Source organism: Rhipicephalus microplus, chromosome 2 (assembly GCF_043290135.1).
Source record: "Rhipicephalus microplus isolate Deutch F79 chromosome 2, USDA_Rmic, whole genome shotgun sequence".
NCBI lineage: Eukaryota > Metazoa > Arthropoda > Arachnida > Ixodida > Ixodidae > Rhipicephalus > Rhipicephalus microplus.
The window spans coordinates 255,136,823-255,160,764 of NC_134701.1; the positions used below are offsets into that span (position 1 = coordinate 255,136,823).

Below are 23,942 nucleotides of genomic sequence, written 5' to 3' on the forward strand. Positions count from 1 at the left end.
GAGCTAATGGATGTCACTCCCAACACGACTACCCTGCAACGTCTCCACTGCCCGTCATTTCTTTTTTCTGTTTCGAACATTCGATTACCTCGTGTACTCCTCATGATCTCAGCAGCTTTCCCATTTCGTTTCGCAACGCCGCACTATTCAGCCTGGGCTAGATAGCTTGTGGCAACTCGTGTAGGCGGGGATGAAAAAACGAATCTCTCGCGCACTCCTCACCGCTGCTCCAAGCCACAACATACACGGTTTCATGGGGTATACACAATTGTGCATCAGTGATCACAGCCTCAAGTATGGTTGTGACCGCGGATCCAGCCCAGCTCTGTACGCAGTAAACAACTCGGATCAGTTCTACTTGTCCAGCCTCGAGACAAGCAACAAAATAAAAAAAACATAAATAGTCGTTCGTAAGTTGGCGGATGCGGGCGCGTCCCCGTGCCTCCCCAACCGATGGCCGGTCGAAGAGTCCCGGCGTATATATATTGGCCCTAATAACGCCCCGAGACAGCACGTATGGGTATGAGGGCCGTCGGGGGTTAAGCGAAAGCAATACGACGTGGATACAAACGATGTGGGCGGTGCAGGCGTGCGCGACCACTGATCTCTGTTTACTTATTTATTTATTCAGCGCATTAAGATTCCGTTCGTTTCCATCCGCTCTCTCTTTTCGCGAAACCAAGCGTGGCCGCTCTTCTTGGGGCACCAGCAATATATCTATGTCACTCGATCATACGGCATCGAATCAATGAAATAGAAAAACAAACGTTCCTCCTCGCTTCCTGCGTTTGTTTCTTTTCTTCATTATCTCGACACTACGCTCTCCCTACAACTCAGTTTTTCCGATAGTCTAAGAAGCACGCATAAGAACCATGTTACCGTTCCGCGATGGCTCGTTTGAACGGGCCAAACCTATGAACTGCTTCATCTCTTATTGGTAATTACTTTTTTTTTTAAATTCATCTGTAGCCCTTGTATTTTTTGCTTCGTTTACGTTTTCCTTTGTTCATTACGAAACTTGTTCAAAATTCACCATGTCGCTCCTTCATTAAGAGAGTGATCGTAAAGCAGGCCAAGCAGAGCTCCGACTTTTTTTTGTTTCTTTTTTACGAAACAGCCTTTGGTGTTGCGTATGTTTGTTCGCCTTGCCATCTTTTTGAGCGTTTAACTGTCTGACTCGCCATATTTCAAATGTTTGAGTAACGAGCGAGTACGACATGTATTTCGTGAACGAGAAAGAAAAACAGTCTATCGAAGCACGTGTGTGATATTGGAATATTCAAAATACTTTATGCTATCTGACACTTTTGTTTCGAATCGACGTATTTCGAGTTACTCTAGTATTCGAGCGCGACCGCATGTCGTTATCACCGCCTCAGATTGCCCGTTATGGAAGACGATGGTGTATGCATACGCTGTGCTGGTTGCTTCACGTGTACCAGTCTCCACGAGGGCCAAATGCAATGACGCGTCGTAGTGCGCTCACGTATAGAGTACTTCCACTGCAAATGCACTTCGTGATAGCTTCGCTTGAGTGAAATGAAATACACGAGAGTCATCCAATGAGATGAACATGAACTTTTTTTGTCCGAACTTTTTTTTGTCATCAAACCACAGAAAGTGATGACGTGTTTCTTATGTGTATTTCTTTGCAGTGGCTGGCACTTTTTTGTAGTTTCCAAAAAAAAGTTGATCATATTTAACTAACAAACCATTGGTCAGTTTTTTTTTTTTTAGAGAGAGAACAGAGTGTAAATGTCAATAAGGCTAAGCAGGGTTTTCACGCCTGCAGACAGAATGAAGAATTGAATAAGCGAGAAAAAATATGAAACAAAATTACGCTAACTGAAACCGGTGACTCTTATCATAATAAAGTAACGCAAAGGTCGTTGTAGACAGCGAGCAGTAGACGTCTGTGCGAAAGAATCGCTGCGCTTGTCAGAAGCCGAGATGCGCATTTACGGAAGGCGCGTTTGTTTTCAGTGGTGGTGGTGGGGTAGGGGAGGGGTTAAGGCCCTCGCTGCTTGCCGCTTAAAACACGTTGAAAAACCTCTGTCTACACACGTTCGCGGTGCCAACCCCGCTCATTAATTAAGCTCCACACGCCCCGCGAAATCCCAAAGTTTGCGCTGAGGTCGTAATTTGTAACCGAGGCCTTTAGTGCACTGTCTCGCATCACGACTGTTTCGTGGCGTCCCTTAATGATTGAGGCAACGCTGCAAAGGTAGTGAGTGGCTGAAGAACTTCTTTTTTTTTTCCTAACAGACTTGCGTGATTGCATTCAACTGATCTTCATCACGGTTATTTTTTCCACTGCGTAATTTATTGAGCATAATTCGAGATTGTAAAGCGGATTACGCCAAGGCGGTACAGTACTTACGGTGCTCGGCTGGTGAGCCTTAAACTCGTGGGTTTTATCCCAGTCGCGGCGGTCGCGTTTTGATGGAGACGAAATGGCGGAAGCCCGTGCACTATGCGATATGAGTGGACGTTAAAGAACACCAGATGGCCAAAATGTTAGGAACCCTCCTCTGCTAAGCTATTCCTCATAATCACATCTTGGTTTGAGTTTAATCGTATTAAATCAAATGGAGTTCATTCCTTCTGTTTACAAGAGAAAGGAAGCAGCAGCTAAAGCCCGTGAAGCTTGACAACGGCCTTTTCTAAAAGCCTTGTTGCCCGAGAATGGACGTCAAACCCTAGATATTATTATAATACAAACCTAAATCTTGCGAGCGTTTGCAGAGCTTACGTAATGGTACTATAGTACTTCAGATCGGGCAAGTCGATGCATTATAATTACATAATGTTATGTCTCAGCTCAGTTTCAGCATGGAGGACAAAAATTGTAGCAAAGAAGCAAATGACAAGCAACAGGGTGTGTGTAAATTATAATTTGTGTTGATTACAGGACCCTGAAGCATATTTATGGCTCGCTTAGTGCACTCGTGACGCCTAACACATGTAAGAAACAACCAAACGTATGACGCAGTACGCGTAACGAAAGAACGCAGTTTATGCCAGTACCATATCTTTCAATTATTAGGCTCAACTCATCATACCTCCTCGTCATCATCACACGTAAATGTAAATTAAGAGATGGTTGTTTTGGTGATAAACATCACTAAAAACTGGCCGGATTAAGTTACACTTTGGGTCGGTTGTTTTTTTTTTAAACTTAAATCCCGCTTATCGCTTTTCTGAAACTGTATGTGCTTTGATTGTGGTTCATCGCTGACATAGGCCTCTTCTAAAGGTCATGTGCGCTTGAAAAAGGACGTCGAACCCTAGATATTATTATATTGCAAAAACTAATGTTGTGAGGGTCCGCAGAATGTATGTATTCTGTACTAGAAATTCCTGATGTGATCGCGTCCCAATCCTACATTGATTTCCATGTCGTTTCACATAACTTCTCAGTTGGCTTGCACATTGAGCAGATGTGTCAGGTCTTAACGCGGGACGGCGTTCATGACAGATATATTTTGAAAGACCTTTTTTATATGTATACTGGAATCTAGGGACTACTAGGCTATTAATAGCTGACGAAGCCATAGCTATAGTTAAAGATACTGTAATGAAGCGAAAATAACGCCGATTGTCCATTACTTCTTTTAGTACGGCTTCGTTAGTTTGCGTCGATGCATATTATAATCTAAGCCCACGTCGCAGAACACCTTCCCGCTTCTGCGAAGACCGATATGCAAGCCCTTCCTGTTTACCTAAAACTCCGCACTTGTTAACGACTGTATTCGAATCTGCCCCTGACTTCCAACGAGCCACCTTGAAAGCAACTCGGCATTCATGAAATTTAGGCCGTATAATCCACTCAACGAGACTACTGGCACGCAAAAGACGCTCATGCAAGCCCCAGCTACACGCACAAATCTAATTTACACCCAGCAGCGCGGAGAAACGAACAGAAAGTACAAACAACGTCACGTGGACCAAAAAAGAATGGCAATACTTCGCGTGACAGGACTCGCTCACGTGCTGTGCCAGCCCAAAACGCAGTCTACAAGCCAACTAACCAACGGGGCGAGCTTATTCGACGCGCCCCTCACGTATTCAGACGTTTCGTCCCAATACCTAACGTGGTTAGCGGGCGAAGGTCTATAAGCCAGAACAAACAAGCACACTTATGTGGCTGTTTTGCCCTACACGGGTCTATGTTCTTCCCTCAGACACGCTCACTGACGAGCACAAACTTGGATAACACACACGTGGCTTACTCTTACAGATAAACACACACGCTCATGTATACATGCATACGCTCTCACATAACGAAAGGTGTGGTCGGTTCAAGAGCATTTACTCTATCGTTAGGAGGTGAGAGATTGAAAAGAAGAGTAAGAGTAGAAAAAGGAGATGGCCTGATAGGCTACCCTTCACTGGGGATAGGTAAAAGGGAATGAAGTCAAATACGAGGAGAGAAAAGGTCACTGTTGCCCACTGACTCAACAATTCCGCGCTTGACTCAACACAATACAAATAATACAGGTGCGTGAACGAACAATCATCACTAACACGAAGGCACAGCACGAGTACACTTGATAGGCTCAAACGAACGTCCACAAAGACTTAACGCACGCAGAAAGGAAACACAAACACACACAAAAAACACGCATACACGACAAGATGAGGCAAGCTAGGACAAAGTCAGGTACTGTCTCACTGACACCCGTAAGTATGGTACATTTGCTGGCGTATTTGCGCAGCGAAGACAACGCATGCAGACGAGAGCCATAATTCTCTCTTTCCCTCTCTTTCTACCAGCTTCCTATTGCATCGAGTGAGGCGCAACTCAATGTGTCACCATTAACATAGCCACGAAGAAATGCCCAGTGCGACCGGACGGCGGGTCCGTTCAGACACGCCCGCCGGCGTATGTATAGCACGCACCGTACACGAACGACGCAGGCTGCGGCTCACAGAAAATGCGTGCGTCGGCGCGACGATGCCACGTCGTGATCCTCGCGGCTTCGTGACGGCTCGAGAGTGAAAAGAGGGTTCGTCCCGCGCACATTACCAGCGGGACAGCCTTCCTGACTGGCAAGCCATTTGGGACTCGCAGCCGGAGACGTTAATTGCGGATCCATCGGACACAGGCACCTTCCCGTCTACTCTGCAAACTGTCCTTGCATTGGTCTTCAGTGCAATCGATTCGGTCCCCACCTCCACCACCCTTCTCTTCGCTACTGCCGTGCGCACGTGCCATCGCAAGACCTGGTATATGTGTGGTTTGCCTACTCTTTCTTCTTTGCGTAGCTTTCTCCTGTTTCCTTTTTTCTTTCAACCAACATTTCTTTCACCTCTTACTACAGAAGCCATCCTTAAACACAAACGTGCGAATGCACTCACAGACTGCCTTCTTGGCGGTGTAGACAGAAAAGACGGCAAGCGGAAGGGTGAGAGCTGTACCACAGAGGGTTCCCGTCGAAGGTGTCAGGCCAGTTCCCTTGTGGTATCGTCCTGCGGGCAAGTTTTCGTTTTTGTGTGGCGTAGAGGAAACGAAGGGGGGCCTTCCTTGTGGAAATGGGCTGGGGCGTTTGCTGCCAAAAGGTCGTAAGGGGCCCGCCGAAAGGACCAATTTGGGACTCTCTACGAATTAGGAGTGATTAGGCCTTCCAGGATGAGGAGGGTCAAAAGGGAGGGGGCTACCACTGCCGGAGGGTCGCACGACTGGTGGTCTGCCAGTGACGTTGACTAGTGACGAGAATATCTCACCCGAGAAAAGGCAAGTAGGAAATGTTCTTGCTGCGTTTTTTTATGTGTCCTCGTTAGCACTCTCTTTCGCTAATGCGTTATAAACAATTCTTCCACTGTCTGATAAAAGTCGATCGGTGAGTGCTAACGGTAGAGAAAGCGTTAGTTCTTTAAACAGTGGTTATTCAAGGACACATTGGCCTTAGTGCGGTCATAACAACTTGTTTTAAGCAATATTCGAGTGCACAATTACTGATTAAAAGAGTTCGCTAAGTATCACAACTGAGAGTGCGATGATTGTCACGTCTGAACATGAGCGCACACGTGCGTCACGAACGACCTTGACTCCTCATACTTCTCGAAGTTACGTTTCTATTTCTAATGCAAAAAAAAACACAAGAAAAGCAATAAGGCTCAAGTGACAGTGCTGAAAGTTCAAGAGTGCTCAGCGCCCAATTTTACTGCTGTACCCATCTACATGTATATTCTTTTATTAATAGCAAGTTATGCTAATTTATTATTATTGGCTTTGAGGTCCTGTTGCAGTGCTCACAATTTTTCGAACTCAGTAGTTAGCTGCTTTCCCCTTCTTAATTTTAACCACTTTTTCACCCTGTGGTAAATTATAGCATGAACAAGAAGCAGTTTGGTTCACTCCCTTGCCTTTCTTTATTTTATCTCTCTCTGTCTGTATTTCGTTAATGCTAGGTTTTATTTTATCCACGATATCAACAACAAAATAAATAGTGGAAGAATATATAGCTTTAAAGATGCTTCATTTATTGACAAAGCGTAGGTAGGATCAAAGAAGGGAGCAAACAGCTAGCAGAACAAACGAAAGGCACGAAGTTTAACCATTACTTAGATCGCCTGACTGCACTGCAAAGTGACAAGTCGAATGGGGGGAGAAGAATTGAGAGATGATAAATTCAAGGGACTAACTTTCGTATTGCCGTTGTAAAGAAAGGAATCTTACGTTGCGGAAGAACGTGTGGCTGCTTGTTAACGACTTCGCAGCGTTTTAGCAGAACAACAGGGCACGGACTGCGTATCAGTGTTTCGCGTCATATCAATGAAACGGATTTTTGAGCGAGAGAATACAAAATTTTTCTTTTAGGCACAAGACGTTCACGTACCATTGTACCTTTACTTCTGCCAAGGATTCTTACATCATGGAACCTCGGCTCACAAGAGCAGCTGTTGCAGTGCGCAGAAAGGGGCGCAGAATCTGACATTACGCCACATTCCAAATAGATCCGTGTGAACGTGAGATGACCTTTAATTGCTAGTTATTGCTTAATAATGCACGAATCGACAAGGGAACAAGCCGTGCAGGTACATGAATGCTTGAAACAAATAAATTACTTATGTATGCCTTTTCTAGTAAAAGATACGCATACATAATATTGACGTGTTGTCATAGTGCCTCAAATATGTGCAATAATTGATTTTGAATTGAAAATTGCACAAGTGTGAACGCCGAACCTTGAGCAATATTGGTGGTTGCTGTAGATAAGGTCGGCCGTTTAGAGTATCGTTTGGTCACCTTGGTGCCGTTTAGAGTACTGTTAAGGTTGTACAAATGGACAAATACACAGACAGACCGACCAAAGTTTCTGCATCGAAGGTCCCCAAGAAAGACTATCGTATTTAATAAAAGAAAACACGTAGACTATTTATTTGTGTGGCACGGATAGTGCCTCACCTACACTAAACCAAACGCCGGCGCTGCTGACTAGAACCTTCGGAATCTTTGTTCGTTTTAACCTACAAAATGGACAAATGTCCGAGTGAGTAAGAATGCGCCAATAGGGGGACTCGGTTGGCGCGAACTTGCCATCTCACCGAGAACCCGAGAAAGGTATAATTCCGATGGTTCTCTGAGTTAGGAGTGATTAGGTGTTTTCTTCGATGAAAGCATCAAGGGGGAAGGGGGGGAGAGAGCTGGCTTCCGCTGACACGCCGCTAACGAGGAGTCTGTCTGACCCTGGCTCAGTTCGCGCAGTGTTCGTTGGTGTCGAGATCACCGGCCCATGAAGACGTACCGCGGAAGGGGATTTCGGTTCCCGAAGGGCTCGCTCTACAAGAGCCATTACTGGTGGCAGAGCCAGCCATGCATTATTTCGCTGTCGTCGACTCTCCCCCAGGCAACCCGTGGTATTGTCATGTATGTCCGGGAGCTGCCGCGGAGGCCGTGATAATGTTCCGAAAATCAACGAGTGTGGCGCAACTTGTCGGAGTGAATTACGGGGAAAATGCGACCTCTAAGTATATTTAGGGAGCCGTATAAAAGTTTTGCCGGAACCAGAAAGCACTAAACATAGCACCAAAAAAAATAATCGTAAAACATTATTTTCCCTGATGGTGGCGTGCAAAGTAATACCGAAACGCCTGTAGACGTTTCGTGCGTCGTATATATTAAAGGAGCCGAACAAAGCGCAAATAAGCGCACTTTGCTTTATATATTTTTGTTGTCCTCGAACCAAACTCTAAACACAATTTTTTCTAAACGCAACGTTCTGGCAGCGGGACGGCTCAGTGCTCTCCCTAGGTTGAGTATGAAGTATACTCGAAATCGTTAAAAAATTTTTCTAAACACAGTGCGCTAAATGTTTCGTCAGTATGGCTTCCTTCATTTTTTCTCTTTCTCATCTTTCTACTCGCATTAGGAATCACCCAGTTTGGACTATAGCAAACCGGAAGTTTTTCTGATTAACCTCCCGGCCTTGCAACTATATTTTCTTCCTTACCAACAGACCAAACAGCAACCTTTATGTCACCTGCACAGCCTTGTGTTAGTTAAGCCGAGCTTAAGTTATGTTCTGTAATAATATAATAGTACACAATAAAAAAATACCTTGGTGGGTACACTGTGCGTTCAAGCAGTGCAGCGATGGTGAGTGCAACTATGGCGCTACCAGAAAAACTATTCAACACATCCTGAGTTGCTGCCTGTCTTACACAAATGAAAGGGTTCAGTTCCGTACAGCCGTACAGCTGGATGGAAACGCTTTCCTCGCTGAGGAGTTATTGGCACAATGGGACTGCTAATCACCATTTCGAAAGGTTACGGAACCAATGCATCTCTTTTTTTAAGGATACCGCACTGGTTCACCCTCAATTGTAACAAAAGCGGAACTGTGGTGACGCCGGTGGCATCAATGAGTTTTCTCGACAACACTCCAACTTATTTTCTCTTTCCTCCGTGCAGGGTAGCCTACTGAAGTAAAACTTCGTTAACACATTTCGTTTATTTTAGCCTACTGCACTTCCTCCTCCTACGAGGTCTGGCGTTAGGAAGAACATCTGAAGGAGCATTGTTGGTGACGCAGCTCTATCTTGCACCTTATGAGAACAACACAGAACTGTCACAGATTTGTAAGCTTCCTGCTTTTGAGGTAGCACTCGCTCTTTACTGCGTACTCCATTCTTTACTGTATACTCCACTACTCTAAAGCCTTTATATCTTTCTCGCCTTGGTCTGTAAAAGCCGTAGTTGTGCGGAATACTATCTATCTATCTATCTATCTATCTATCTATCTATCTATCTATCTATCTATCTATCTATCTATCTATCTATCTATCTATCTATCTATCTATCTATCTATTTATCTATGTATCTATCTATCTCTATCTATCTATCTATCTATCTATCTATCTATCTATCTATCTATCTATCTATCTATCTATCTGTGTGTCTGTCTGTCTGTCTGTCCGTCTGTCTGTCTATCTATCTATCTATCTATCTATCTATCTATCTATCTATCTATCTATCTATCTATCTATCTATCTATCTATCTATCTATCTGTCTGTCTGTCTGTCTGTCTGTCTGTCTGTCTGTCTGTCTGTCTGTCTGTCTGTCTGTCTGTCTGTCTGTCTGTCTGTCTGTCTGTCTGTCTGTCTGTCTGTCTGCGTCGTGCGTGCCTGCGCACGCGTGTGCGTGTGCGTGTGCGTGTGCGTGTGCGTGTGCGTGTGCGTGTGCGTGTGTGTGTGTGTGTGTGTGTGTGTGTGTGTGTGTGTGTGTGTGTGTGTGTGTGTGTGTGTGTGTGTGTGTGTGTGTGTGTGTGTGTGGCTAAAAGCAGTTATTTCGCCCCGCCGTGGTGGTCTAGTGGATAAGGTACTCGGCTGCTGACCCGCAGGTCGCGGGTTCGATTCCCGGCTGCGGCGGCTGCATTTCCGATGGAGGCGGAATTGTTAGAGGGCCGTGTACTCAGATTTGGGTGCACGTTAAAGAACCCCAGGTGGTCAAAATTTCCGGAGCCCTCCACTACGGCGTCTCTCATAATCAAATGGTGGTTTTGGGACGGTAAACCCCACAAATCAATCAATCAAATCAAAAGCGGTTATTTCTTAGAGTTGCAGAAGAAAGCACCAGCACCACTGTTATTTTTATTTTTTCCCTTGCGATAACCAGTTATCGCTGTTACTTTTTTCTGCATCTCGCTTTTCTTTCTGAAGCATTCGGTAGTCACGAACACAATAAGGCAAATTCAAGCACTGGCACTGACTTCATTTATCGTCTAAACACCGGTAGAATGCAACCCACTTTCGTATACCTTTTCTTATTCACCACTTTACTGCGATTATCTCGAAATTTATGTGGTTCTACTTTTAGCACAATCTGAAGAGGGCGCCGTTAGATTGCAATAAATTTAGGAATGATGTGTACTCGGCCTACTTCCCGCCTAGACGTTAGCTCAAGTTAGAAGACTACATAGGTCTCACTTTCTTATTACGTCTGACTCTCCAGTATGGTCCAGAACACCGAAACACGACTTCCGGAAGTTCAGTTTTCCAAATACAGCGATAAGGGATGCTGCGATTGGGAACCACCGATAAGAAATCGGGCACAGCACAGATAGAAAAGAAGAAATAGCCGCCGAGGTCCGGAGTGTCGCGCAATCCAGAGAAGCCCGAAAGAAGAGGATGGATCGTCTCTACTGGCTGGACCACCCCTCGAAGTACGTAAGAAAAAAAAACGGGAACAACGAAATCTCTATGCCTGCTTTGGACATAGCACGAACTTTCGTTCGCTCTGCGGCGACGCGCTAAATTTGCTCCGGGCAAAGACTCCGTAATCGCGGTCTCGATGATCTTTGACTCTCCACGACCGTTTATCTTTTGGCCGGAAGTAAAATACATACATTACAAAAGGGTGGGCGGTTGGAAGAGCTTCGTCTTCAGAGCCAGCATCTTATCGTGCTTTTTCAGTACCGCCCTCTTCCCGCTTCTCCTCTAAGAAAAGCACACGCCATTAAGAAATCGAAGACCGACGCTCGCCGTTGCTGCAGTCGCGATTAGCTTTCAGGGAAGCAGCTACGCAGTTTCTTACGTTCTTCCTTCTATCAATCTTTCTTTTTTTCAAACAGCCGGAGGCTATGTGGAATCTGTTCGCTTCCAGGTTTAGTTGTATTTGCGCCAAGACACTTCATCCTTAAACACTTTAACGTTCAGCTATATACGCGGTGTCTTCTCGGCTTGCCTTCGGCGACCAGGCTCACGCACTCTAGTTCCCTTTGTCTCCTGGAGAGTTTCGGGAACGAGATTTGGGCTCCCGAATTCGCCCCGCTGAGTGCCGCCCGCTTTCTCGGGACTCGAGCTATAGTCGCGGCTTACTTAGTAGAAGAAAGAGGCTGCCGCAGAGAAGCGTCGAGATACAGGCGCTGCAACAAATGGTAAACTCGAAAATGTTATTCGCCCGTGAGAGTGTTGTCGTGATGACCACTTCTCGGAAGAGATGCTTCGATAGTGAACGTGGTGGTGCTTTTAGTAACCAGGGCACTTGTGGACGCACCTCACCTACGCGTTTCTAAATGTCAAAAGTTTAGTTGATAGCGCACATATGCAGAAATCTATCTTTACAGAATATTTTTTTTTGGTTACATCGTGAAAGATAATAGAAAAGTTAAGATCAAACGGTGCTTATCATGAAAGTGTCCATCGTTAATCAGAAAAAACAGGCATCAATGTAACATTAGTAATGAATATATATGGTACTGTTCATTGGAACGTGGCGCTATCAGTATACAATGTTCCGATGCACGTTCATTCGTGCTTGTTGCTTGTCTTCCAGCAGCCACGTGCGTATTAAGCGAGATGCAATATTTTTAAATCATCGGGCAAAAAAAAAGAATAGCACGGGTACAGCAGTCCCATTTTCTTGTCTATAGGCTAAAAGGTCGCAAAACGGAGTTGCTTGGCAAAGAAAAAATAAAAGGGACATTTCTGATTATAATAATAATAATTGTTTCAATACCTGTTGTTTAAGAGTTATTGCAGTTTCTTAGGAACATTCCTAGCTTATTATAGTTTCAAGTGTATGATGCGACAAAATATGCCCTTAAGGGAACGGCTGAGTGACATAGTGGAGAAAAAATGTCATAGTGTTCACGTATGATAAACTATTTGTTGTTCGTAACAGACTCATACCATCACCCGCCCAAAAATAAGCGGGGGATGAGCCACGAACAGAAAGTGAGCACCATGTGTATGCTTGGCAAAAATTAAAAGGAAAACTGCGGGCAAGCACATACTGTGAGTTATCACGCCTTATAGCGTGAAATGCGCAAGCGCCAGTGAAACTCGCGGCTGCCCGAGCAAGAAAGAGGCTCTTCTTAACTGTTTTACAGAGTCTACATCATAGCCGCCTTGTGAAGAGGTATGATGCTCCATCACGTCTCAGGTCTCTGGTGCCCATCTCTTCTGCCATTTTACGTACCGTATACTTTTGCGTAAAAGCCACTTTTGCAATCCCTCTCCCCACCACCACCAAAAAAATGACAGCATATCCATGGAGTGAATGATGATGAGCAAGGCAGAGCTTCACAGGCTCTCAGCTCTGGACCCGTCTCGTGCGCGCTTCACCGCAGCCTCTCAGCTGGAGATCCGCGTGCCTTTGTGCACGTTTCGCAGCCGTCGTGATAACCCTTGCCTGCTCTGGATCTTCTTGCCAGTGCTTCCATGCTGCTTCGGCTTCGTGGGCTCTCACTCCGGGTCTTGACGGCAAGCACGTGTTGCAACCGGTTTGCGAGCCCGTCTTTCCACCGTCTTGTCTTCGACGCTCATTGCGGCCAGGGGGAGATGAACAACAAGAGGGAAGGCAGGGAGGATAACCACGCACATGCCCGGTTGGCTACCCTACGCTTGAAGAATGGGAAGGGGGGCATAAAGAAGAGAGAGAAGAAAGAGAAGAGAAAGAGAGAGAAAAAGGATTGTCAGTCAATCAGCTAGCGCGTATGCAGCGGTGGCACTACAAAATAGTTAAAGGTGGTCACGTACGCCTGTAGTCCTCAAAAACCACAAGACAGCTTTGATTGCTTTTTAAGTCGACGAAAGGCGAGGACGATGTTCCAGTAGCATCTTCACAGAGAGTGGCTGATCGTCGAAATGTCGCAATGCGTCCGAAAGCTTCTGTCTTTCAGAGGCAAATCGAGGGCAATGGCATATCAGGTGGTCGATGTCTTCTTTGGTGCAGCAGACGTCGCATTCCGCATTGTCGGTCAATCCGATGAGGGTTCTATATGCTTTTGTGAAGGCAATCCCCAACGAAACGTGACAAAGAAGCGAAGCTTCACGTCGACGAAGTCTGGATGGAGGTCGAAGTTCATTGCGAAGCGCACAAGCGCAGTGACTGCCAGCTAAAGATGAAGCACGCCAAGCACGCGTCTCCAACGTATCAGAGTAGAGCGAGTGCCCCCAGCGCCATCTAATGAGCCCTCCGCGCACTAAGAGTGGCTACTACAACGGCGAGGAACTAGCCTGTGCCTTAAGGAGCTTCGCCGCTGAGATTAATAATCAACTTCACGTATTTTTGTGAAGTTGCCTTTTTGCATTGTCGTAAAGCGTGACCAAAGTGTCAACGCACCCAAAACTCGCGTAAAACACGCGTCCCAACTTTAGCTCCGAATTTTGTATTTATCTTATGCTAGTTACACGCCAGTAAGTATAATATGCTCATTTTCGACGCGATGTTGACCAAGTGAAGGCGTTCCTGTCTTGAGCAGACGGTAAGTAGGCAAACAGCGTTACAGCAATCCCACAGGTTCATCAATGACGGTATCAGGATGACGAAGGGGGCTAAGTTTATTAGTTGTAAAAGCTTGCTGCGGATTTTGTTCTGCTAATACAAAATTTACGAAAGGCTATGTTTGATATTTGAGATGATATTGAGCTGCTGATATTTCTCCTCTTAATTTGGGTGTTTTTGTTGAGGCTTGTTAAACAAGACTTGATTTTAGTTATTTGTATATTGGGTTATTCGTTTCCATACTTTGTAAACATGCAGTTGCATAATATTGAACAATTAACAAGGTAAACATCAATTTTGATTCTCATGTACGCAAAGCACATTCCTTTAGGCCATTACTTATATTTATTGAGAAATAAACCACAATACAGGTACAACAAATTATCCTGAGAGTATTACGATCGTTACTTAAACACGGTCCCTCAAGTACCCATAATAACGTTACTAAAGCAACACGTACCCTCAAGGACATAAAAGATATACACTGGTGAATGAAGGTAAATAAACTGAGAGGTAATTAAACGGGGAGCTCTTCCTGTTTTTCTTGCTTGAAACAATATTTAGCTGAATGGGCTGAACGCCTAAAGATTGCCCATTCTGTTCTTTTCTTCTTGAGACATTGAAGCGATGGGCATTGTTTCAGTGTTTTCAGTGTTCTATCGCAAATAGAAAAAAATCCTAACACTCAAGCAAGCTGTTTTAGCTGATCGAAGCTACCGTACTGGGCTGAAATAGATTAGAGTGGTTCATGGTTCCCATCTTGATAATTAGCATAGCTTACTAGGAGCTACTTTCCTGGCTTAATATTCAGAGTATAAAGTGAAGAGCACATGTTCGCTCCGGGATTCAATGTTATAGAATTTGGTTATACAACCTTGACCATATTATCTTTCAATGGCCACAGATAAAAAACAATATTGAATAGCACGCCAAGCGATATTGTTTTCTATACTCAAGCAGTGTATATTGGCATATATATTCAGATGTACACTTTGGCAAACGTGGTCTATTCAACGCTAGTGCAAAGTACGACGGAATTTATAGTAGACAGCCTAATGTTGCAGCCACCTCAATCACCAGCTCATCTTTGTCAGTGTCATTTCGATTATAAACCAGATTGTCTCAAATTGAGTAGCCTGTTATATATGGAGACAGAATATAATGTCATGTGTCTAAACCAACCTGTAAACTTGCCGCCATTAAACCTATTGCTTAACTAAGGCTAGTTTCATTCATCAAGGAGCAAGACCTATTAACGAGCAAGATTAAATCACCAGTAGCCACTACAATGAATATACACCTGCACCTCCTATGTAACTCAATGCAGCTGCGCCCGTGAGAACCACCGCTTCTTATCGGTGGCCTTCTGGGCCGAGTTTGTACAGGGCTTGGTTGCTGACCTGAAGGTCACCGCTTTGATCCCGCCTTTGGTGGTCGCATGTGATGGAGCTTATATGTCCATATATTGTGCGATGTGAGTGCACGTTATAGAACGCATGATGGAAAACATTTTTGTAGCCCTCCACTGCGGTGTGTTTCACCTGTATACTGTGGTTCCAGCATGTAAAGCCTCACAAGTTATTATTATTGCTACGTAGCTGACATATCAGCAATTAGAAGACGACAACGAAGATGTGGGATGGTCTGTCGGTAGTGCGTGCTTTCCTCTATCTTAGTCGATGCTATACGCATCAGTGTCAATATATATTCTAAATAGACAAACCTCGTGTAATTTTTACGTAATATCTTTGTGGTGGAAGTGCGGGGTACTTCCCTGTTTTCATCACGAAGCTACACGACGGCCGCATCATCATAGGTCCAACCATGTGACATGTTCAACAACCATCATCTTCACCACCTGCCTCTTCCGTGACTTCTACGTACGTCGTTCTACTTCCTGCTTGTAATCGCGGTGTATTTTCCGGTCAGGATGACGTTAACGCCGACAATTGGATCAACCGTAACCAACGTGTCAGCGCAAGCTATAGGTGGGACCCGACTCTTGCTTGCCAATGTGCTTTTCTACCTCGATGGCCCTCCGCGGGTGTGGTTTTAGATGCACGAAGCGGAGATTACAAGCTGGGACTCCTTTAAAGAGAAGATCCGTGACCTTTTTGGTGACACCGTTGGACAACAAATCGCTGCGCGGAATCAACTGGCGGCTCGTGCACAGACGTCGACGGAGTTGTACGTCGCGTACATTCACGGCGTCATCGTCCTATGCCGCAAGATTGACGAGCACATGAGTGAGTCTGAGAAAGTGGCCCGTGTGCGGAAAGGCACAAAAGACGACGCTATTAATCTTCTAGTATACAACAACGTTGCTACCATCGACGCCATCATAAAAGAGCACCAGCGGTTTGAAGAAGCCAAAACCGCCATATTACTCAGCGATTCCCCCGGCTGCCCAACACGGCCGCAACCTCATCGTGTGAAGTGCCCGCCAGTACCCGAAGTATGACAACGTCACTCGCATTGTTCGTTGGGAAATTGAAGCCGCCTCTCTAGCTCCTGTTCAGCCACCCGTTTTCTCAACGCTCGCCTCTGATCAACAACAGCTGTCAGTGGCGTTCATACAAGATGTGGTGAGGCAGGAGCTTGCGAACCTTGGCCTTCCATCAGCGTGTCCCTTGACTCGCCCTGAAGTCCCGTCTTACTCCCCAGGACACGCTCGCCGTTCATCTCCTACAATGTCCTTTCGTAACCCTTCGGAATGGTGAACACCCCACGACCAGCCTATTTGTTTTTTCTACCACCGGCGTGGACACGTTTCTCGCTATTACCACCACCGTTGGTCAAACAAACCAAGTCACACCTTCTCTACCTCTACGCACATGCACCCTACGACCCCTCGGCATTCAACCTACACACCCTCCAATTTCTTTTCGTCGTCATCTTACGAGCCTCCCACTGACGCCCCTTTGCCCGGTTGTCGCTACACTGACGCCCCTTCATTCGGTCGCCCGCTACTCCCACTCCCCATCGTGGCTAGCTGCCACCTCAGCGTTTTTCATCGCTGAGCTTCTCTAGACGATCGCATCAGGAAAACTAGATATTACAGCTTATGAGAGTGAAGCTGCAATACCAATGACGGCCGTGAATCCTCTACGGACGCTTCCCACGCACCACAGCCTGCTTGAAGTACAAGTCGACCATGTTCCTGTGACTGCGCTCATTGGCACAGGTGCGCACCTGTCTATTATGAGCGTTTCTGTACGCCGCCGCTTGCAAAAGATCATGATGCTGTCTACGACGCAGGCAATACCTGTTGCCGATGGCGGTACTGTACCAGTAATCGGAATGTGCACTGCTCGTTCGTGTCAGCATTGCCGGTCATCACGCCGTGGTCCTTTTTGCCGTGCTAGCTTGTTGCCCTCATGACCTTATACTTGGCTTTAATTTTCTTTCGGCACACTCGGCTTTAACTGACTGTTCATCTGGTACCCTCAGCCTCGATCTCCCAATCTTTGTCGACTACTCTGCAAAGCCCACCAGCCGCTTGAGCCCAAACACTTTTGTTCACTTGAGCCATCACGTACGTGTCTTTGTCATCAGCCCCTCCCGTTCCTGAGGGTGATTATATCGCTACGCCGATTACTGACATTCGGCTAACGCACAGTGTTACTGTACCCCATATCATCGCGACCATAGTGGATAGCTGTGTGTTGCTTCCGCTCCTTAACTTTGGTTCCATCCTTCAAGTGCTGCCCTGCAAAAATGCCAACGATAAATGGCATTTATCCAGCGATAAATGCCAACGTAGGAAGCGACCTACTGTGCCCCTGGCTGGACTTCCTCAACTGATCTCCATCCCAACCGAACATTTCCTCCGTGTTGTTATTGATCTTCTCGGCCTTTTTCCTGAGTCGAAATCGGGCAACAAGTGAGTCGCAATTGCTATAGGCTACGTTACATGGTGTGCCATCACTCGAGCGCTCCCCACCAGCACCGCTACTGACGTTGCGGACTTTTTGTTTGACGATGTCATCTTACATCATGGCGCTCCTCGTCAATTACTCACGGATTGCGGCCGCGCATCTTTGTCCCGAGTAATCAACGATCCTCTGCGCTCTTTCTCGACGCAGGACAAGTTGACCACTTCCTACTGTCCTTAAACAAATGGCCTTACCGAACGCCTAAATCGCACCCTCCCGGACATGCTCGTGATGTATGTGTCCTCCGACCATCAAGACTGGGACCTGGCGCTACCTCACGTGACCTTTGCGTACAATTCTTCGCGCCAGGACACCACTGGCTATTCACCCTTTTATTCGCTCTATGCCCGTGATCCGATGTTACCACTCGACACCCTATTTCCGACCACAACACCGCCATCTACCGAATATTCACGTGATGCTATTTCTCGTGCCAACCACGCACGTCAGATCGCACGCTGACTTTAGGCTTCGCAAGCCACCCAGAAAGCCATCTACGACAGCCGGCATGTCAACGTTCGCCTCTCACGTGGTTTTCTCATTCTTCTGTGGTGCCCAGTTCGTCGAGTTGGCTTATCAGAGAAGTTGTGTTCTCGCCACTTGGGTCCTTACCGTATCATCCGCCAGGTATAACCGACGTCACCTATGAGATCATTCCTGCATGTGAGACCACAACCCTTCAAGCAACCACATCCAGTGATGTTGTGCACGTCAGCAGGCTAGAACCTTACCACCTGCCTTCTGAAGACCGTAATAAATGTGCACCGAGACGGTGCTTTTACGGCCGGGGGGTAATGCTGCGTAGCTCACATATAAGCGATCAGATGACGACGACGAAGAAGTGGGATGGTCTGTCGATTGTGTGTGCTGTCCTCCATCTTAGTCGATGCTTTACGCATCAGTGTCAATATAGATTATAAATAGACACTCCTCGTGTCATTTTCACTTAACAATATTATTATTAACTGAAGACTGAAAGACCGACTTCTCGAGAGTTCTCCTTTTTCTCTTTGAAAGAGATCGAAATATGCCGGTACAAATCTACGTTTCCCACATACCAGATTTGTGCAACGTTTTTTCGCTCCTATCTAGCCTCTATACGATTGGCACCGCTGAAAAAAAATGTGTGTACAAAAAAAACCAAAAAAACCTACATCGTACTTTAGCGGTAGCTATGCTGCCGAGCAATTAGCTAATGAGGCGATCCCCTGACCACGTTATGTCAAATTTTAACCAAGGCCCAAAACCAATCGCCTCCTTGCTGAGGTGGAGGTGAAACTACTTAAGTTTGTTGTCTTCTTAAGAGGGCCACAGGCCTTTGCAATCTAGCTGCAACTTTTTAGCCAGAATGTGAGTTTCGCGCGCGATCCTAGTCTGGTAGATACAGTTCAGCTATACTGCGGCCGCTGTTGGCCGCGTCAGGAATGCAGAGCAAGGAGCAAAGTAAAACTGAAGCCAATGTATCCTCCTTCATCTCTCTCTCTCTCTCTTTCTCTGTTCTTTTTTGCGTAAAAGCCCTCTTTCGACATAAGCCCCAAGTCGAACATAAGCTTGCCGGCTTCCAATATAAACATAAACATCTTGAAGTGAATTCCCAGAGGCACGTCTCTTCTAAAGGCTGTTTCCTATTGGTCAATCACTTTTGCTAATCAAATGTGGAAGTTCCTGATTGGCTCCCACCTGCACTTGTGAAAAGGGTGAGAGAATTCCGTTTTTCCGAATGCCAGCTTTGCTCCACTCCCTCTAATTACATTGCTCGTTCATTTCCTTGTATGTTTATAGAAAGCAGTGAAATCATACCAGTTTAACCAGGAAAGCGGTGACGTAAGACAAATGCACTTTCTGTTTCGGATATATAGTAATGTACCGTGTACTTACATCACGCTGATGGCATGCAATGTGAATGGTAAAGACTTTTCAGGCCATGATAGGGATCAGCATCACGTGGCAGCTCGTGATTATGCAACAACTCCAAACAGCTTCGCTATGTCTTAATTTGAGTAGCATGCTTGTCTCTCCCACAATGCGAAGGATTTATTCATGCTTATTCAGAGGTCAGGTTTAATACAGTCCTTACAACGTCTCATTTTCAAGTGCACTAAAGGGCCTCCGCTACGCACAACCGGATCGGTACTTTAAAAGACGTCGCACAATGTCATTTACAAAAAAATTTTTGAAATTAAGACAGAGAGAGAGGGGGGAAGAAATGAAGAAAAGGTAGAGAGGTTAACGAGAATGTCGAGTTTAATACCCTACAAGGGGGAAAGGGGAATAAGGGAGTAAAAGAGAGAGAGCAAGAGAGAAACTGATACACATTGCACGCTATACAAACATCGGTGCAGAGTTTCACAGGCTGTCACTCAGTAATGCTGCCTTCAAGCACTGCTGATGAACTGCGAAGCCATGCTGCCGATATCTTTTTTTGTGCGTAAAAAACAATCTAGTGTTTTTAAGGCACTTTAAAGAGCCAGATGAATCTTGTTGAAAATTCAAACGGATGCACGAGGCATGGTCAATAGTCTCGAGGCTCTAAGAAAAAATGGAGCATTCGGGAAGTAGTTCTGCTACACAACAATAATCATCATCTGACTTGCTCGAAACGTCTTCTGGCTTGCTTCTTTCTTGAAAACCCGGCGCTGGCCCCTTTCTGGTCGGAAATGCTATGTCACACTGTTAACGCACGCGTCATCCGTGACTGCAAATTACCGGAACAGTAATGACAGCGTGAGGAAAGTACTAGAAGTTGATGACGATTATTGTGTGTAGCAGAAACACTCATCAAATACTCTATTTTTTTTCAGAATGTATACAGTTATAGCAATCGCACTTGGACGAGTAAGCCGCGGCAATCAAATAGAGTGAAAACTAGATTTAACGAAATCGAGAGGACTTAGAAAATATTTTGTTAAATTGGGAACTTTATTAAATCGGGAAGCAAAATACGTATGAGTGACAGCGGGGGGACGTCGTTCGTCCAATTGGGGTATTCGTAAAATCGCGCCTCATTAAATCGAGTTTCAACTGTAGCTGAATAGGTCGGTAAACACTACATAAACCAACAGCCGACACATCATTGTTGCGTCACGTTGGGAAATCTTCGATGGCACTTGTAGGTAGGGTAAAAATTCAAGATTCTCTGCGCGATGAGTGGATGATCACGTTTTACATTAAAGAGAAAGATGTGTAATGAAATGCGATAATTGACCATCGGCGTCAATGGCGGGGGAACAAATGGTTCGAAATATAATTATCACACGAGGACGTCAGAGCTTCCCAAAACTAGTGACGTCACGATCACGTACTTGCGACGTCCATATGCGGTAGTATACAAAGCGAGCTTTCTGCACCTCGCCTAGTTTTGTGAAGTCTCCGTTATCGACACTTCGTTTGCCACACGATGACGTCATCGCTTGGCAAAAGAAGTGTGAATCACGAAGGATGGGCAAAACTAGCTAAATGGCAGAAAGCTTGCATTGCCTCCGATTCAAGAGGCAATGCAAACTCACATTAGGTTCAGAAACCTTTTGGAAGAACACGTTCAAGGATCAGTACATCGGCGGAGAAGAGAAATGATTAGATGAATTTCAACGCTGAATTGTTTTGGGCAAGCGTATTAGCGAGGCTGTCAGATTTTTCTGTCTTCTTTTTTAATGTAGACAAAGCATATAATGTGGAGGATAACTTAACAGGTTCAGCACGTAGCACAGTTGTGGCGCATAGAAATGAAAATGTTCTGTAGTTATATAAAGATCTTTTATTTCAAATGGGCCAAATCCAGAACCAATACAAGCTCAAAAAAGACTGTAGTGGAACATGCACACTATCAATTTTTTTTCAACAGTAGTAATAAATTACTACTTAGTATATATAACTTAATACTGTTCAAAAGGAAAATAGAGGCTGTGTACGTATGTGCCAATAAAACTTTACTTCAGCTAGTTGCTCATATTGATGCAAGGTAGGTTGGCCAATATCGCCAAACTGGGACGCTACTTTGCCCCTTGCGAAGTTGTGCGCTGCCTCAGTGACGTGAATTACGAGGTTGTTCCCCAAAGTTCTGATACCAGTTTAGGCCGACGGCTTCCACGTTCCAAAATAGTTCATGTAGTACGAATGAATTCATACCATGCCCGCGAGTGATGAACACTTAATTTTTTTTAACCGTCTACAACAGCACGGGGTTATTTTTTTTCGTTTACGTGGCCGTGGCCATCTTCCTCTATAGCCATTTCTGGCGCCTTCGTCAATTGACCGACACTGTTGGTCTTGAGAGGGGGGAATCGACGCAAAGTGGACTGACATCTATACTGGCCAGCCTCTCGACAAACGACAACGAAGTAACTTAGAAGTGTGGCATCTTGGGCTAGTTGGTATGGCAAGACGACAGTTATAGCGCGAGAACAAAACGACGACACAGAGACAGGAAGGACACGAAAGACACGAGCGCTAACTTCCAACTCTGAGTTGGAAGTTAGCGCTCGTGTCCTTCGTGTCCTTCTTGTCTCTGTGTCGTCATTTTGTTCTCGCGCTATGAGATGGAAGTTAGCGCTCGTGTCTTTCGTGTCTTTCTTGTCTCTGTGTCGTCGTTTTGTTCTCGCGCTATAACTATCGTCTAGACAACGAAGTAGTTTTGTGTGCGTGTGCTCTGGTGCTTTTTGGCCTTTTGTGCTGAGAGTAAACGCCCTGTTTTGTATCTGCGTCCCTGCGTCCCTGTGACGATATGTTTTCCTCGTGTAACGTACTACATCCACCATGTTGCTTCCGGGATTAGACAGAAGATTCAAATGCAAACTCGAGCACCAGATTATAATATTCTCGCTCTCATTTTTTCTGTGGTTCATAATTCTAAATCTCTCCCGCCTATTTCATAACGGAGTGTTTAATAGTCAACAAAAGAAAATGCAGTTTTATCGCTTCGTTCCGACTTCCACAAATGAATTTCAAAATGGGAATGTTTAAGCGAACTGGAAAGCGTTATAGTGAGTTCCAGTTGTAACCTTTAGTTCGTTGGCGAATTTCGCTCAATTCATTCGAATCCTCCCGCTGCGAGCAGAAAGCTGACGCTCGGGAAGAAAAACTATGTGATATACTTTCCTTTGATAGATGAATATTTGCCTGTGTAACTCTTCCGTTCTAAAAAAAAGCGTCTTCGCGGCACCGGAGAAGTGGTATATACGTGTATAAGGGAAGGTAGAAAATGTGCCTTTCCGTCCTGCACGGCTTTCGCCACGACGACGAGAAATGTAATTTCGTGGCGGAAGACGAGATGACTATTCTTGCAGCCACTTCCGCAGGCTCGACCTTCTCTTCCTTTCGTTTTTTCTCTGCGCCTTTAGAGTTTCCATTCTGCTTTCATCCTCGCTAAAGCCACCCTAGGTTTTCGTCATCGGCTCACAAGGTGAACAGATTGAAAAAAGGAAGACCACCGCCACCGTCTTTCTGCAATAGAAAACCTCGCAACGTTCAGGTCGTTTAATACGACGACATTTGAAGAAATTTCACATGCGACTAGGTGAAGTGGCCTCTGCACATGCGTGTGCGGCTATATATTTCCTGCGTTTCTCCTGCAAATAAATCAGTGGCGAGTTGACGCTCTTTCTCTGTGATTATTTCTTCCTGTGGTGCTTTAGGCGTCTAGAATTACCCCTCAGAATTTCTTTGTTTCCTTCTGTGATATGGTTACGCCTTATTTCGGAGGCATATTTATTTCATCTCCACGAACATCTCCCGGTAAGAAAATTTCAAGAAATTCTGCCGGCTACACGCTAAGAAAGCCAACATACAATGAACATCAAGTGAGTGAGTGTGTGTGAGTGGCAAGCGAGATTATGTGCATCATCATCATCATCATCATTATTATCATCATTTTGAGCAGCATCATCAGCGTCCCAAGCGGAATATTGATAAATAATACTATACTCATTTAGTTTTGTGTATGTCTGCATATACTTCCACAAACCCCTGCTGATCACGTGATCTCCGTGACGATCTACTACTACTACTACTACTACTAGTAGTACGGTGACGACAACGACAACGACAATGACAGTGGCACGGGCACAAGATTGACTTAACCAGCTCCGCTGTAAATGTTACAGCTTTGGTTTGGCACATACGTCTTCGTAACACGTTACCCCGGTGCCTGAGTGGTTACAGTGCCAAGGTGCTGACCCCGACAGATTCGGGTTAAATAACTCGATAAGACGGTTGCACTTTGATGGAAGCGCAATGCTAGAGTCCCTTCTATTGTGTCATTTCAGCTCACGTTGAAGAA

At 45.4% G+C, this 23,942-nt stretch overlaps 1 protein-coding gene across 3 annotated transcripts in view; it reads left to right on the forward strand.

Annotated features, from left to right (window-relative positions):
* Positions 1 to 23,942, forward strand: part of LOC119169266 (cell adhesion molecule Dscam1-like) — a 276,122-nt gene that overhangs the window by 29,743 nt on the left and 222,437 nt on the right. The window lies entirely within an intron of this gene.